Here is a 15298-nt window from a genome sequence, read left to right as displayed (position 1 = left end):
AAGTGAATGTGTCCTCTTGAAATGCAAAGTGGAAAAATAGCGTCAAAATTATTAGAAAATAGGAAAAAAAGTTTAGAAAAAATCATATTTCTAAGAAAAGCATGTGTCATTTGTACTTCCAGACTAGATAGTGATGAAATCCACAATTGTCAGTTTCTGTAGTGTAGTGGTTATCATGTTCGCATAACACGCGAAAGGTCCCCAGTTCGAAACTGGGCAGAAACAATCTTTTAGCTTTAGAATTTTAAAACAATGAATTTTTGGGTAAAATGCTCAATAAAAATACAATCAGATAAAAAGTTTATTTTAGCATGCCATACTGAATATCAAAGATCATTTTTTATTGGATGATGGTCTCAAATTTTTCATGTAGTATCTGTAGTGTAGTGATTTCATGTTTACCTCACACGTGAAAGGTCCCCAGTTCGAAATTGGCAGAAACATATTTTGTTACCTAAACACTTTGAATTCAATAATTTATATTTTGATAACTATCTACTGTTGCATTGCTCAATGAAAAAGCAAGCAAAAAATCATATTGCAGAATATCAAAAGTCAATTTCCCTTCTACCATGCATATTGGATGGTGTTGCATTCATGAAGTACCTGTAGTGTAGTATTATTCACATTTAGCCAATATGCATAAGGTTCCCCTTCAAAATTGGTCAGAAATACATTAAAAATAGATTTTTTTATTAAATACAATGATCAGAACTATTAATAAGTGAATGTGTCCTCTTGAAATGCAAAGTGGAAAAATAGCACAGAAATTATTAGAAAATAGAAAAATAAGTTTAGAAAAAAAAATTCTAAGAAAACGGTTTGCCAATGGTACTTCCCGACTCCATAGTGATGAGATCTTCAAAAGTCAGTTTCTGTATTGTAGTGGTTATCACATTCGCCTAAAACACAAAAGGTCCCCAGTTCGAAACTAGGCAGAAATATGCTGTTATCTTTAGAATTTTAAATCAAGGGATTTTCGGTTGAAATGCCAAATAAAAATGCAATCATATAAAAAGTTTATTTCAGAATGCCATAATGTATGTCAAAGATCATTTTTTATTGGATGGCGGGAGATTCTGTTTTCATGTAGTTTCTGTAGTGTAGTGGTTATCACGTTCGCCTCACACGCGAAAGGTCCCCAGTTCGAAACTGGGCAGAAACATATTTTGTTACCTAAACACTTTGAATTCAATAATTTATATTTTGATAACTATCTACTGTTGCATTGCTCAATGAAAAAGCAAGCAAAAATCATATTGCAGAATATCAAAAGTCAATTTCCCTTCTACCATGCATATTGGATGGTGTTGCATTCATGAAGTACCTGTAGTGTAGAGTTATTCACATTTACCCAATATGCATAAGGTCCCCCTTCAAAATTGGTCAGAAATACATTCAAAAAATATTTTTTTATTAAATACAATGATCAGAATTGATAATAAGTGAATGTGTCCTCTTGAAATGCAAAGTGGAAAAATAGCGTCAAAATTATTAGAAAATAGGAAAAAAAGTTTAGAAAAAATTATATTTCTAAGAAAAGCATGTGTCATTTGTACTTCCAGACTAGATAGTGATGGGACCACGCGAGTCAGTTTCTGTAGTGTAGTGGTTATCACGTTCGCCTAACACGTGAAAGATCCCCAGTTCGAAACTGGGCAGAAACAATCTTTTAGCTTTAGAATTTTAAAACAATTAATTTTTGGGTAAAATGCTCAATAAAAATACAATCAGATAAAAAGTTTATTTTAGCATGCCATACTGAATGTCAAAGATCATTTTTTATTGGATGATGGTCTCAAATTTTTCATGTAGTATCTGTAGTGTAGTGATTTCATGTTTGCCTCACACGTGAAAGGTCCCCAGTTCGAAATTGGCAGAAACATATTTTGTTACCTAAACACTTTGAATTCAATAATTTATATTTTGATAACTATCTACTGTTGCATTGCTCAATCAAAAAGCAAGCAAAAAATCATATTGCAGAATATCAAAAGTCAGTTTCAATTCTACCATGCATATTGGATGGTGTTGCATTCATGAAGTACCTGTAGTGTAGAGTTATTCACATTTATCCAATATGCATAAGGTCCCCCTTCAAAATTGGTCAGAAATACATTAAAAAAATTTTTTTTAGTAAATACAATGATCAGAATTGATAATAAGTGAATGTGTCCTCTTGAAATGCAAAGTGGAAAAATAGCGTCAAAATTATTAGAAAATAGGAAAAAAAGTTTAGAAAAAATTATATTTCTAAGAAAAGCATGTGTCATGGGTACATCCAGACTAGATAGTGATGAAAATCACGAGAGTCAGTTTCTGTAGTGTAGTGGTTATCTCGTTCGCCTAACACGCGAAAGGTCCCCAGTTCGAAACTGGGCAGAAACAATCTTTTAGCTGTAGAATTTTAAAACAATTAATTTTTGGGTAAAATGCTCAATAAAAATACAATCAGATAAAAAGTTTATTTTAGCATGCCATACTGAATGTCAAAGATCATTTTTTACTGGATGATGGTCGCATATTTTTCATGTAGTATCTGTAGTGTAGTGATTTCATGTTTGCCTCACGCGTGAAAGGTCCCCAGTTCGAAATTGGCAGAAACATATTTTGTTACCTAAACACTTTGAATTCAATAATTTATATTTTGATAACTATATACTGTTGCATTGCTCAATGAAAAAGCAAGCAAAAAATCATATTGCAGAATATCAAAAGTCAATTTCCCTTCTACCATGCATATTGGATGGTGTTGCATTCATGAAGTATCTGTAGTGTAGTATTATTCACATTTAGCCAATATGCATAAGGTTCCCCTTCAAAATTGGTCAGAAATACATTAAAAATAGATTTTTTTATTAAATACAATGATCAGAACTATTAATAAGTGAATGTGTCCTCTTGAAATGCAAAGTGGAAAAAATAGCATAGAAATTATTAGAAAATAGAAAAATAAGTTTAGAAAAAAAAATTCTAAGAAAACGGTTTGCCAATGGTACTTCCCGACTCCATAGTGATGAGATCTTCAAAAGTCAGTTTCTGTATTGTAGTGGTTATCACATTCGCCTAAAACACAAAAGGTCCCCAGTTCGAAACTAGGCAGAAATATGCTGTTATCTTTAGAATTTTAAATCAAGGGATTTTCGGTTGAAATGCCAAATAAAAATGCAATCATATAAAAAGTTTATTTCAGAATGCCATAATGTATGTCAAAGATCATTTTTTATTGGATGGCGGGAGATGCTGTTTTATTGTAGTTTCTGTAGTGTAGTGGTTATCACGTTCGCCTCACACGCGAAAGGTCCCCAGTTCGAAACTGGGCAGAAACATATTTTGTTACCTAAACACTTTGAATTCAATAATTTATATTTTGATAACTATCTACTGTTGCATTGCTCAATGAAAAAGCAAGCAAAAATCATATTGCAGAATATCAAAAGTCAATTTCCCTTCTACCATGCATATTGGATGGTGTTGCATTCATGAAGTACCTGTAGTGTAGAGTTATTCACATTTACCCAATATGCATAAGGTCCCCCTTCAAAATTGGTCAGAAATACATTCAAAAAATATTTTTTTATTAAATACAATGATCAGAATTGATAATAAGTGAATGTGTCCTCTTGAAATGCAAAGTGGAAAAATAGCGTCAAAATTATTAGAAAATAGGAAAAAAAGTTTAGAAAAAAATTATATTTCTAAGAAAAGCATGTGTCATTTGTACTTCCAGACTAGATAGTGATGGGACCACGCGAGTCAGTTTCTGTAGTGTAGTGGTTATCACGTTCGCCTAACACGTGAAAGATCCCCAGTTCGAAACTGGGCAGAAACAATCTTTTAGCTTTAGAATTTTAAAACAATTAATTTTTGGGTAAAATGCTCAATAAAAATACAATCAGATAAAAAGTTTATTTTAGCATGCCATACTGAATGTCAAAGATCATTTTTTATTGGATGATGGTCTCAAATTTTTCATGTAGTATCTGTAGTGTAGTGATTTCATGTTTGCCTCACACGTGAAAGGTCCCCAGTTCGAAATTGGCAGAAACATATTTTGTTACCTAAACACTTTGAATTCAATAATTTATATTTTGATAACTATCTACTGTTGCATTGCTCAATGAAAAAGCAAGCAAAAAATCATATTGCAGAATATCAAAAGTCAATTTCAATTCTACCATGCATATTGGATGGTGTTGCATTCATGAAGTACCTGTAGTGTAGAGTTATTCACATTTATCCAATATGCATAAGGTCCCCCTTCAAAATTGGTCAGAAATACATTAAAAATTTTTTTTTTTAGTAAATACAATGATCAGAATTGATAATAAGTGAATGTGTCCTCTTGAAATGCAAAGTGGAAAAATAGCATCAAAATTATTAGAAAATAGGAAAAAAAGTTTAGAAAAAATTATATTTCTAAGAAAAGCATGTGTCATTTGTACTTCCAGACTAGATAGTGATGGGATTCACGAGAGTCAGTTTCTGTAGTGTAGTGGTTATCACGTTCGCCTAACACGCGAAAGGTCCCCAGTTCGAAACTGGGCAGAAACAGTCTTTTAGCTTTAGAATTTTAAAACAATGAATTTTTGGGTAAAATGCTCAATAAAAATACAATCAGATAAAAAGTTTATTTTAGCATGCCATACTGAATGTCAAAGATCATTTTTTATTGGATGATGGTCGCAAATTTTTCATGTAGTATCTGTAGTGTAGTGATTTCATGTTTGCCTCACGCGTGAAAGTTCCCCAGTTCGAAATTGGCAGAAACATATTTTGTTACCTAAACACTTTGAATTCAATAATTTATATTTTGATAACTATATACTGTTGCATTGCTCAATGAAAAAGCAAGCAAAAAATCATATTGCAGAATATCAAAAGTCAATTTCCCTTCTACCATGCATATTGGATGGTGTTGCATTCATGAAGTACCTGTAGTGTAGTATTATTCACATTTAGCCAATATGCATAAGGTTCCCCTTCAAAATTGGTCAGAAATACATTAAAAATAGATTTTTTTATTAAATACAATGATCAGAACTATTAATAAGTGAATGTGTCCTCTTGAAATGCAAAGTGGAAAAAATAGCATAGAAATTATTAGAAAATAGAAAAATAAGTTTAGAAAAAAAAATTCTAAGAAAACGGTTTGCCAATGGTACTTCCCGACTCCATAGTGATGAGATCTTCAAAAGTCAGTTTCTGTATTGTAGTGGTTATCACATTCGCCTAAAACACAAAAGGTCCCCAGTTCGAAACTGGGCAGAAATATGCTGTTATCTTTAGAATTTTAAATCAAGGGATTTTTGGTTGAAATGCCAAATAAAAATGCAATCATATAAAAAGTTTATTTCAGAATGCCATAATGTATGTCAAAGATCATTTTTTATTGGATGGCGGGAGATGCTGTTTTATTGTAGTTTCTGTAGTGTAGTGGTTATCACGTTCGCCTCACACGCGAAAGGTCCCCAGTTCGAAACTGGGCAGAAACATATTTTGTTACCTAAACACTTTGAATTCAATAATTTATATTTTGATAACTATCTACTGTTGCATTGCTCAATGAAAAAGCAAGCAAAAATCATATTGCAGAATATCAAAAGTCAATTTCCCTTCTACCATGCACATTGGATGGTGTTGCATTCATGAAGTACCTGTAGTGTAGTATTATTCACATTTAGCCAATATGCATAAGGTTCCCCTTCAAAATTGGTCAGAAATACATTCAAAAAATATTTTTTTAGTAAATACAATGATCAGAATTGATAATAAGTGAATGTGTCCTCTTGAAATGCAAAGTGGAAAAATAGCGTCAAAATTATTAGAAAATAGGAAAAAAAGTTTAGAAAAAATTATATTTCTAAGAAAAGCATGTGTCATTTGTACTTCCAGACTAGATAGTGATGGGATGCACAAGAGTCAGTTTCTGTAGTGAAGTGGTTATCACGTTCACCTAACCCGCGAAAGGTCCCCAGTTCGAAACTGGGCAGAAACAATCTTTTAGCTTTAGAATTTTAAAACAATGAATTTTTGGGTAAAATGCTCAATAAAAATACAATCAGATAAAAAGTTTATTTTAGCATGCCATACTGAATGTCAAAGATAATTTTTTATTGGATGATGGTCGCAAATTTTTCATGTAGTATCTGTAGTGTAGTGATTTCATGTTTGCCTCACACGTGAAAGGTCCCCAGTTCGAAATTGGCAGAAACATATTTTGTTACCTAAACACTTTGAATTCAATAATTTATATTTTGATAACTATATACTGTTGCATTGCTCAATGAAAAAGCAAGCAAAAAATCATATTGCAGAATATCAAAAGTCAATTTCCCTTCTACCATGCATATTGGATGGTGTTGCATTCATGAAGTACCTGTAGTGTAGTATTATTCACATTTAGCCAATATGCATAAGGTTCCCCTTCAAAATTGGTCAGAAATACATTAAAAATAGATTTTTTTATTAAATACAATGATCAGAACTATTAATAAGTGAATGTGTCTTCTTGAGATGCAAAGCGGAAAAAATAGCATAGAAATTATTAGAAAATAGAAAAATAAGTTTAGAAAAAAAAATTCTAAGAAAACGGTTTGCCAATGGTACTTCCCGACTCCATAGTGATGAGATCTTCAAAAGTCAGTTTCTGTATTGTAGTGGTTATCACATTCGCCTAAAACACAAAAGGTCCCCAGTTCGAAACTGGGCAGAAATATGCTGTTATCTTTAGAATTTTAAAACAAGGGATTTTTGGTTGAAATGCCAAATAAAAATGCAATCATATAAAAAGTTTATTTCAGAATGCCATAATGTATGTCAAAGATCATTTTTTATTGGATGGCGGGAGATGCTGTTTCATTGTAGTTTCTGTAGTGTAGTGGTTATCACGTTCGCCTCACACGCGAGAGGTCCCCAGTTCGAAACTGGGCAGAAACATATTTTGTTACCTAAACACTTTGAATTCAATAATTTATATTTTGATAACTATCTACTGTTGCATTGCTCAATGAAAAAGCAAGCAAAAATCATATTGCAGAATATCAAAAGTCAATTTCCCTTCTACCATGCATATTGGATGGTGTTGCATTCATGAAGTACCTGTAGTGTAGAGTTATTCACATTTACCCAATATGCATAAGGTCCCCCTTCAAAATTGGTCAGAAATACATAAAAAAAAATATTTTTTTATTAAATACAATGATCAGAATTGATAATAAGTGAATGTGTCCTCTTGAAATGCAAAGTGGAAAAATAGCGTCAAAATTATTAGAAAATAGGAAAAAAAGTTTAGAAAAAATTATATTTCTAAGAAAAGCATGTGTCATGTGTACATCCAGACTAGATAGTGATAAAATTCACGAGAGTCAGTTTCTGTAGTGTAGTGGTTATCACGTTCGCCTAACACGCGAAAGGTCCCCAGTTCGAAACTGGGCAGAAACAATCTTTTAGCTGTAGAATTTTAAAACAATTAATTTTTGGGTAAAATGCTCAATAAAAATACAATCAGATAAAAAGTTTATTTTAGCATGCCATACTGAATGTCAAAGATCATTTTTTACTGGATGATGGTCGCAAATTTTTCATGTAGTATCTGTAGTGTAGTGATTTCATGTTTGCCTCACGCGTGAAAGGTCCCCAGTTCGAAATTGGCAGAAACATATTTTGTTACCTAAACACTTTGAATTCAATAATTTATATTTTGATAACTATATACTGTTGCATTGCTCAATGAAAAAGCAAGCAAAAAATCATATTGCAGAATATCAAAAGTCAATTTCCCTTCTACCATGCATATTGGATGGTGTTGCATTCATGAAGTACCTGTAGTGTAGTATTATTCACATTTAGCCAATATGCATAAGGTTCCCCTTCAAAATTGGTCAGAAATACATTAAAAATAGATTTTTTTATTAAATACAATGATCAGAACTATTAATAAGTGAATGTGTCCTCTTGAAATGCAAAGTAGAAAAAATAGCATAGAAATTATTAGAAAATAGAAAAATAAGTTTAGAAAAAAAAATTCTAAGAAAACGGTTTGCCAATGGTACTTCCCGACTCCACAGTGATGAGATCTTCAAAAGTCAGTTTCTGTATTGTAGTGGTTATCACATTCGCCTAAAACACAAAAGGTCCCCAGTTCGAAACTAGGCAGAAATATGCTGCTATCTTTAGAATTTTAAAACAAGGGATTTTTGGTTGAAATGCCAAATAAAAATGCAATCATATAAAAAGTTTATTTCAGAATGTCATAATGTATGTCAAAGATAATTTTTTATTGGATGGCGGGAGATGCTGTTTCATTGTAGTTTCTGTAGTGTAGTGGTTATCACGTTCGCCTCACACGCGAAAGGTCCCCAGTTCGAAACTGGGCAGAAACATATTTTGTTACCTAAACACTTTGAATTCAATAATTTATATTTTGATAACTATCTACTGTTGCATTGCTCAATGAAAAAGCAAGCAAAAATAATATTGCAGAATATCAAAAGTCAATTTCCCTTCTACCATGCATATTGGATGGTGTTGCATTCATGAAGTACCTGTAGTGTAGAGTTATTCACATTTACCCAATATGCATAAGGTCCCCCTTCAAAATTGGTCAGAAATACATTCAAAAAATATTTTTTTTAGTAAATACAATGATCAGAATTGATAATAAGTGAATGTGTCCTCTTGAAATGCAAAGTGGAAAAATAGCGTCAAAATTATTAGAAAATAGGAAAAAAAGTTTAGAAAAAATTATATTTCTAAGAAAAGCATGTGTCATTTGAACTTCCAGACTAGATAGTGATGGGACCACGTGAGTCAGTTTCTGTAGTGTAGTGGTTATCACGTTCGCCTAACACGTGAAAGATCCCCAGTTCGAAACTGGGCAGAAACAATCTTTTAGCTTTAGAATTTTAAAACAATTAATTTTTGGGTAAAATGCTCAATAAAAATACAATCAGATAAAAAGTTTATTTTAGCATGCCATACTGAATGTCAAAGATCATTTTTTATTGGATGATGGTCTCAAATTTTTCATGTAGTATCTGTAGTGTAGTGATTTCATGTTTGCCTCACACGTGAAAGGTCCCCAGTTCGAAATTGGCAGAAACATATTTTGTTACCTAAACACTTTGAATTCAATAATTTATATTTTGATAACTATCTACTGTTGCATTGCTCAATGAAAAAGCAAGCAAAAAATCATATTTCAGAATATCAAAAGTCAGTTTCAATTCTACCATGCATATTGGATGGTGTTGCATTCATGAAGTACCTGTAGTGTAGAGTTATTCACATTTATCCAATATGCATAAGGTCCCCCTTCAAAATTGGTCAGAAATACATTAAAAAAAATTTTTTAGTAAATACAATGATCAGAATTGATAATAAGTGAATGTGTCCTCTTGAAATGCAAAGTGGAAAAATAGCGTCAAAATTATTAGAAAATAGGAAAAAAAGTTTAGAAAAAATCATATTTCTAAGAAAAGCATGTGTCATTTGTACTTCCAGACTAGATAGTGATGGAATCCACAAGTGTCAGTTTCTGTAGTGTAGTGGTTATCACGTTCGCATAACACGCGAAAGGTCCCCAGTTCGAAACTGGGCAGAAACAATCTTTTAGCTTTAGAATTTTAAAACAATGAATTTTTGGGTAAAATGCTCAATAAAAATACAATCAGATAAAAAGTTTATTTTAGCATGCCATACTGAATATCAAAGATCATTTTTTATTGGATGATGGTCTCAAATTTTTCATGTAGTATCTGTAGTGTAGTGATTTCATGTTTACCTCACACGTGAAAGGTCCCCAGTTCGAAATTGGCAGAAACATATTTTGTTACCTAAACACTTTGAATTCAATAATTTATATTTTGATAACTATCTACTGTTGCATTGCTCAATGAAAAAGCAAGCAAAAAATCATATTGCAGAATATCAAAAGTCAATTTCCCTTCTACCATGCATATTGGATGGTGTTGCATTCATGAAGTACCTGTAGTGTAGTATTATTCACATTTAGCCAATATGCATAAGGTTCCCCTTCAAAATTGGTCAGAAATACATTAAAAATAGATTTTTTTATTAAATACAATGATCAGAACTATTAATAAGTGAATGTGTCCTTTTGAGATGCAAAGTGGAAAAAATAGCATAGAAATTATTAGAAAATAGAAAAATAAGTTTAGAAAAAAAAATTCTAAGAAAACGGTTTGCCAATGGTACTTCCCGACTCCATAGTGATGAGATCTTCAAAAGTCAGTTTCTGTATTGTAGTGGTTATCACATTCGCCTAAAACACAAAAGGTCCCCAGTTCGAAACTGGGCAGAAATATGCTGTTATCTTTAGAATTTTAAAACAAGGGATTTTTGGTTGAAATGCCAAATAAAAATGCAATCATATAAAAAGTTTATTTCAGAATGTCATAATGTATGTCAAAGATCATTTTTTATTGGATGGCGGGAGATGCTGTTTCATTGTAGTTTCTGTAGTGTAGTGGTTATCACGTTCGCCTCACACGCGAAAGGTCCCCAGTTCGAAACTGGGCAGAAACATATTTTGTTACCTAAACACTTTGAATTCAATAATTTATATTTTGATAACTATCTACTGTTGCATTGCTCAATGAAAAAGCAAGCAAAAATCATATTGCAGAATATCAAAAGTCAATTTCCCTTCTACCATGCATATTGGATGGTGTTGCATTCATGAAGTACCTGTAGTGTAGAGTTATTCACATTTACCCAATATGCATAAGGTCCCCCTTCAAAATTGGTCAGAAATACATTCAAAAAATATTTTTTTAGTAAATACAATGATCAGAATTGATAATAAGTGAATGTGTCCTCTTGAAATGCAAAGTGGAAAAATAGCGTCAAAATTATTAGAAAATAGGAAAAAAAGTTTAGAAAAAATTATATTTCTAAGAAAAGCATGTGTCATTTGTACTTCCAGACTAGATAGTGATGGGACCACGTGAGTCAGTTTCTGTAGTGTAGTGGTTATCACGTTCGCCTAACACGTGAAAGATCCCCAGTTCGAAACTGGGCAGAAACAATCTTTTAGCTTTAGAATTTTAAAACAATTAATTTTTGGGTAAAATGCTCAATAAAAATACAATCAGATAAAAAGTTTATTTTAGCATGCCATACTGAATGTCAAAGATCATTTTTTATTGGATGATGGTCTCAAATTTTTCATGTAGTATCTGTAGTGTAGTGATTTCATGTTTGCCTCACACGTGAAAGGTCCCCAGTTCGAAATTGGCAGAAACATATTTTGTTACCTAAACACTTTGAATTCAATAATTTATATTTTGATAACTATCTACTGTTGCATTGCTCAATGAAAAAGCAAGCAAAAAATCATATTGCAGAATATCAAAAGTCAATTTCCCTTCTACCATGCATATTGGATGGTGTTGCATTCATGAAGTACCTGTAGTGTAGTATTATTCACATTTAGCCAATATGCATAAGGTTCCCCTTCAAAATTGGTCAGAAATACATTAAAAATAGATTTTTTTATTAAATACAATGATCAGAACTATTAATAAGTGAATGTGTCTTCTTGAGATGCAAAGCGGAAAAAATAGCATAGAAATTATTAGAAAATAGAAAAATAAGTTTAGAAAAAAAAATTCTAAGAAAACGGTTTGCCAATGGTACTTCCCGACTCCATAGTGATGAGATCTTCAAAAGTCAGTTTCTGTATTGTAGTGGTTATCACATTCGCCTAAAACACAAAAGGTCCCCAGTTCGAAACTGGGCAGAAATATGCTGTTATCTTTAGAATTTTAAAACAAGGGATTTTTGGTTGAAATGCCAAATAAAAATGCAATCATATAAAAAGTTTATTTCAGAATGCCATAATGTATGTCAAAGATCATTTTTTATTGGATGGCGGGAGATGCTGTTTCATTGTAGTTTCTGTAGTGTAGTGGTTATCACGTTCGCCTCACACGCGAGAGGTCCCCAGTTCGAAACTGGGCAGAAACATATTTTGTTACCTAAACACTTTGAATTCAATAATTTATATTTTGATAACTATCTACTGTTGCATTGCTCAATGAAAAAGCAAGCAAAAATCATATTGCAGAATATCAAAAGTCAATTTCCCTTCTACCATGCATATTGGATGGTGTTGCATTCATGAAGTACCTGTAGTGAAGAGTTATTCACATTTACCCAATATGCATAAGGTCCCCCTTCAAAATTGGTCAGAAATACATTAAAAAAATATTTTTTTATTAAATACAATGATCAGAATTGATAATAAGTGAATGTGTCCTCTTGAAATGCAAAGTGGAAAAATAGCGTCAAAATTATTAGAAAATAGGAAAAAAAGTTTAGAAAAAATTATATTTCTAAGAAAAGCATGTGTCATTTGTACTTCCAGACTAGATAGTGATGGGACCACGCGAGTCAGTTTCTGTAGTGTAGTGGTTATCACGTTCGCCTAACACGTGAAAGATCCCCAGTTCGAAACTGGGCAGAAACAATCTTTTAGCTTTAGAATTTTAAAACAATTAATTTTTGGGTAAAATGCTCAATAAAAATACAATCAGATAAAAAGTTTATTTTAGCATGCCATACTGAATGTCAAAGATCATTTTTTATTGGATGATGGTCTCAAATTTTTCATGTAGTATCTGTAGTGTAGTGATTTCATATTTGCCTCACACGTGAAAGGTCCTCAGTTCGAAATTGGCAGAAACATATTTTGTTACCTAAACACTTTGAATTCAATAATTTATATTTTGATAACTATCTACTGTTGCATTGCTCAATGAAAAAGCAAGCAAAAAATCATATTGCAGAATATCAAAAGTCAGTTTCAATTCTACCATGCATATTGGATGGTGTTGCATTCATGAAGTACCTGTAGTGTAGAGTTATTCACATTTATCCAATATGCATAAGGTCCCCCTTCAAAATTGGTCAGATATACATTAAAAAAATTTTTTTAGTAAATGCAATGATCAGAATTGATAATAAGTGAATGTGTCCTCTTGAAATGCAAAGTGGAAAAATAGCGTCAAAATTATTAGAAAATAGGAAAAAAAGTTTAGAAAAAATTATATTTCTAAGAAAAGCATGTGTCATGTGTACATCCAGACTAGATAGTGATGAAATTCACGAGAGTCAGTTTCTGTAGTGTAGTGGTTATCACGTTCGCCTAACACGCGAAAGGTCCCCAGTTCGAAACTGGGCAGAAACAATCTTTTAGCTGTAGAATTTTAAAACAATTAATTTTTGGGTAAAATGCTCAATAAAAATACAATCAGATAAAAAGTTTATTTTAGCATGCCATACTGAATGTCAAAGATCATTTTTTACTGGATGATGGTCGCAAATTTTTCATGTAGTATCTGTAGTGTAGTGATTTCATGTTTGCCTCACGCGTGAAAGGTCCCCAGTTCGAAATTGGCAGAAACATATTTTGTTACCTAAACACTTTGAATTCAATAATTTATATTTTGATAACTATATACTGTTGCATTGCTCAATGAAAAAGCAAGCAAAAAATCATATTGCAGAATATCAAAAGTCAATTTCCCTTCTACCATGCATATTGGATGGTGTTGCATTCATGAAGTACCTGTAGTGTAGTATTATTCACATTTAGCCAATATGCATAAGGTTCCCCTTCAAAATTGGTCAGAAATACATTAAAAATAGATTTTTTTATTAAATACAATGATCAGAACTATTAATAAGTGAATGTGTCCTCTTGAAATGCAAAGTGGAAAAAATAGCATAGAAATTATTAGAAAATAGAAAAATAAGTTTAGAAAAAAAAATTCTAAGAAAACGGTTTGCCAATGGTACTTCCCGACTCCACAGTGATGAGATCTTCAAAAGTCAGTTTCTGTATTGTAGTGGTTATCACATTCGCCTAAAACACAAAAGGTCCCCAGTTCGAAACTAGGCAGAAATATGCTGTTATCTTTAGAATTTTAAAACAAGGGATTTTTGGTTGAAATGCCAAATAAAAATGCAATCATATAAAAAGTTTATTTCAGAATGTCATAATGTATGTCAAAGATCATTTTTTATTGGATGGCGGGAGATGCTGTTTCATTGTAGTTTCTGTAGTGTAGTGGTTATCACGTTCGCCTCACACGCGAAAGGTCCTCAGTTAGAAACTGGGCAGAAACATATTTTGTTACCTAAACACTTTGAATTCAATAATTTATATTTTGATAACTATCTACTGTTGCATTGCTCAATGAAAAAGCAAGCAAAAATCATATTGCAGAATATCAAAAGTCAATTTCCCTTCTACCATGCATATTGGATGGTGTTGCATTCATGAAGTACCTGTAGTGTAGAGTTATTCACATTTACCCAATATGCATAAGGTCCCCCTTCAAAATTGGTCAGAAATACATTCAAAAAATATTTTTTTTAGTAAATACAATGATCAGAATTGATAATAAGTGAATGTGTCCTCTTGAAATGCAAAGTGGAAAAATAGCGTCAAAATTATTAGAAAATAGGAAAAAAAGTTTAGAAAAAATTATATTTCTAAGAAAAGCATGTGTCATTTGTACTTCCAGACTAGATAGTGATGGGTCCACTCGAGTCAGTTTCTGTAGTGTAGTGGTTATCACGTTCGCCTAACACGTGAAAGATCCCCAGTTCGAAACTGGGCAGAAACAATCTTTTAGCTTTAGAATTTTAAAACAATTAATTTTTGGGTAAAATGCTCAATAAAAATACAATCAGATAAAAAGTTTATTTTAGCATGCCATACTGAATGTCAAAGATCATTTTTTATTGGATGATGGTCTCAAATTTTTCATGTAGTATCTGTAGTGTAGTGATTTCATGTTTGCCTTACACGTGAAAGGTCCCCAGTTCGAAATTGGCAGAAACATATTTTGTTACCTAAACACTTTGAATTCAATAATTTATATTTTGATAACTATCTACTGTTGCATTGCTCAATGAAAAAGCAAGCAAAAAATCATATTGCAGAATATCAAAAGTCAATTTCAATTCTACCATGCATATTGGATGGTGTTGCATTCATGAAGTACCTGTAGTGTAGAGTTATTCACATTTATCCAATATGCATAAGGTCCCCCTTCAAAATTGGTCAGAAATACATTAAAAAATTTTTTTTTTAGTAAATACAATGATCAGAATTGATAATAAGTGAATGTGTCCTCTTGAAATGCAAAGTGGAAAAATAGCATCAAAATTATTAGAAAATAGGAAAAAAAGTTTAGAAAAAATTATATTTCTAAGAAAAGCATGTGTCATTTGTACTTCCAGGCTAGATAGTGATGGAATCCAC

The 15298-nt window shown here is 31.8% G+C and overlaps 21 non-coding genes across 21 annotated transcripts; all 21 read left to right on the top strand.

Annotated features, from left to right (window-relative positions):
* Positions 1–152: 152 nt before the first annotated feature.
* TRNAV-AAC (transfer RNA valine (anticodon AAC)) lies at positions 153–225 on the top strand. Its single transcript has one exon. It is a non-coding gene; the product is annotated as a tRNA-Val (tRNA).
* An 867-nt stretch (positions 226–1092) lies between these two features.
* TRNAV-CAC (transfer RNA valine (anticodon CAC)) lies at positions 1093–1165 on the top strand. Its single transcript has one exon. It is a non-coding gene; the product is annotated as a tRNA-Val (tRNA).
* Positions 1166–1594: 429 nt separating this feature from the next.
* TRNAV-AAC (transfer RNA valine (anticodon AAC)) lies at positions 1595–1667 on the top strand. The gene has a single exon. It is a non-coding gene; the product is annotated as a tRNA-Val (tRNA).
* Positions 1668–2315: 648 nt separating this feature from the next.
* Positions 2316–2388, top strand: TRNAV-AAC (transfer RNA valine (anticodon AAC)). Its single transcript has one exon. It is a non-coding gene; the product is annotated as a tRNA-Val (tRNA).
* An 868-nt stretch (positions 2389–3256) lies between these two features.
* Positions 3257–3329, top strand: TRNAV-CAC (transfer RNA valine (anticodon CAC)). Its single transcript has one exon. It is a non-coding gene; the product is annotated as a tRNA-Val (tRNA).
* A 430-nt stretch (positions 3330–3759) lies between these two features.
* TRNAV-AAC (transfer RNA valine (anticodon AAC)) lies at positions 3760–3832 on the top strand. The gene has a single exon. It is a non-coding gene; the product is annotated as a tRNA-Val (tRNA).
* A 649-nt stretch (positions 3833–4481) lies between these two features.
* TRNAV-AAC (transfer RNA valine (anticodon AAC)) lies at positions 4482–4554 on the top strand. The gene has a single exon. It is a non-coding gene; the product is annotated as a tRNA-Val (tRNA).
* An 868-nt stretch (positions 4555–5422) lies between these two features.
* Positions 5423–5495, top strand: TRNAV-CAC (transfer RNA valine (anticodon CAC)). The gene has a single exon. It is a non-coding gene; the product is annotated as a tRNA-Val (tRNA).
* Positions 5496–5925: 430 nt separating this feature from the next.
* Positions 5926–5998, top strand: TRNAV-AAC (transfer RNA valine (anticodon AAC)). The gene has a single exon. It is a non-coding gene; the product is annotated as a tRNA-Val (tRNA).
* An 868-nt stretch (positions 5999–6866) lies between these two features.
* On the top strand, positions 6867–6939 carry TRNAV-CAC (transfer RNA valine (anticodon CAC)). Its single transcript has one exon. It is a non-coding gene; the product is annotated as a tRNA-Val (tRNA).
* A 431-nt stretch (positions 6940–7370) lies between these two features.
* Positions 7371–7443, top strand: TRNAV-AAC (transfer RNA valine (anticodon AAC)). The gene has a single exon. It is a non-coding gene; the product is annotated as a tRNA-Val (tRNA).
* Positions 7444–8311: 868 nt separating this feature from the next.
* On the top strand, positions 8312–8384 carry TRNAV-CAC (transfer RNA valine (anticodon CAC)). Its single transcript has one exon. It is a non-coding gene; the product is annotated as a tRNA-Val (tRNA).
* Positions 8385–8814: 430 nt separating this feature from the next.
* TRNAV-AAC (transfer RNA valine (anticodon AAC)) lies at positions 8815–8887 on the top strand. The gene has a single exon. It is a non-coding gene; the product is annotated as a tRNA-Val (tRNA).
* A 647-nt stretch (positions 8888–9534) lies between these two features.
* On the top strand, positions 9535–9607 carry TRNAV-AAC (transfer RNA valine (anticodon AAC)). Its single transcript has one exon. It is a non-coding gene; the product is annotated as a tRNA-Val (tRNA).
* An 868-nt stretch (positions 9608–10475) lies between these two features.
* Positions 10476–10548, top strand: TRNAV-CAC (transfer RNA valine (anticodon CAC)). Its single transcript has one exon. It is a non-coding gene; the product is annotated as a tRNA-Val (tRNA).
* Positions 10549–10977: 429 nt separating this feature from the next.
* On the top strand, positions 10978–11050 carry TRNAV-AAC (transfer RNA valine (anticodon AAC)). Its single transcript has one exon. It is a non-coding gene; the product is annotated as a tRNA-Val (tRNA).
* An 868-nt stretch (positions 11051–11918) lies between these two features.
* TRNAV-CAC (transfer RNA valine (anticodon CAC)) lies at positions 11919–11991 on the top strand. Its single transcript has one exon. It is a non-coding gene; the product is annotated as a tRNA-Val (tRNA).
* Positions 11992–12420: 429 nt separating this feature from the next.
* Positions 12421–12493, top strand: TRNAV-AAC (transfer RNA valine (anticodon AAC)). The gene has a single exon. It is a non-coding gene; the product is annotated as a tRNA-Val (tRNA).
* Positions 12494–13140: 647 nt separating this feature from the next.
* TRNAV-AAC (transfer RNA valine (anticodon AAC)) lies at positions 13141–13213 on the top strand. Its single transcript has one exon. It is a non-coding gene; the product is annotated as a tRNA-Val (tRNA).
* Positions 13214–14081: 868 nt separating this feature from the next.
* On the top strand, positions 14082–14154 carry TRNAV-CAC (transfer RNA valine (anticodon CAC)). Its single transcript has one exon. It is a non-coding gene; the product is annotated as a tRNA-Val (tRNA).
* A 430-nt stretch (positions 14155–14584) lies between these two features.
* On the top strand, positions 14585–14657 carry TRNAV-AAC (transfer RNA valine (anticodon AAC)). Its single transcript has one exon. It is a non-coding gene; the product is annotated as a tRNA-Val (tRNA).
* Positions 14658–15298: the final 641 nt, after the last annotated feature.

This window comes from Pseudophryne corroboree, chromosome 4, assembly GCF_028390025.1.
Source record: "Pseudophryne corroboree isolate aPseCor3 chromosome 4, aPseCor3.hap2, whole genome shotgun sequence".
NCBI lineage: Eukaryota > Metazoa > Chordata > Amphibia > Anura > Myobatrachidae > Pseudophryne > Pseudophryne corroboree.
This window is presented reverse-complemented; position numbering and strand designations above follow the sequence as displayed.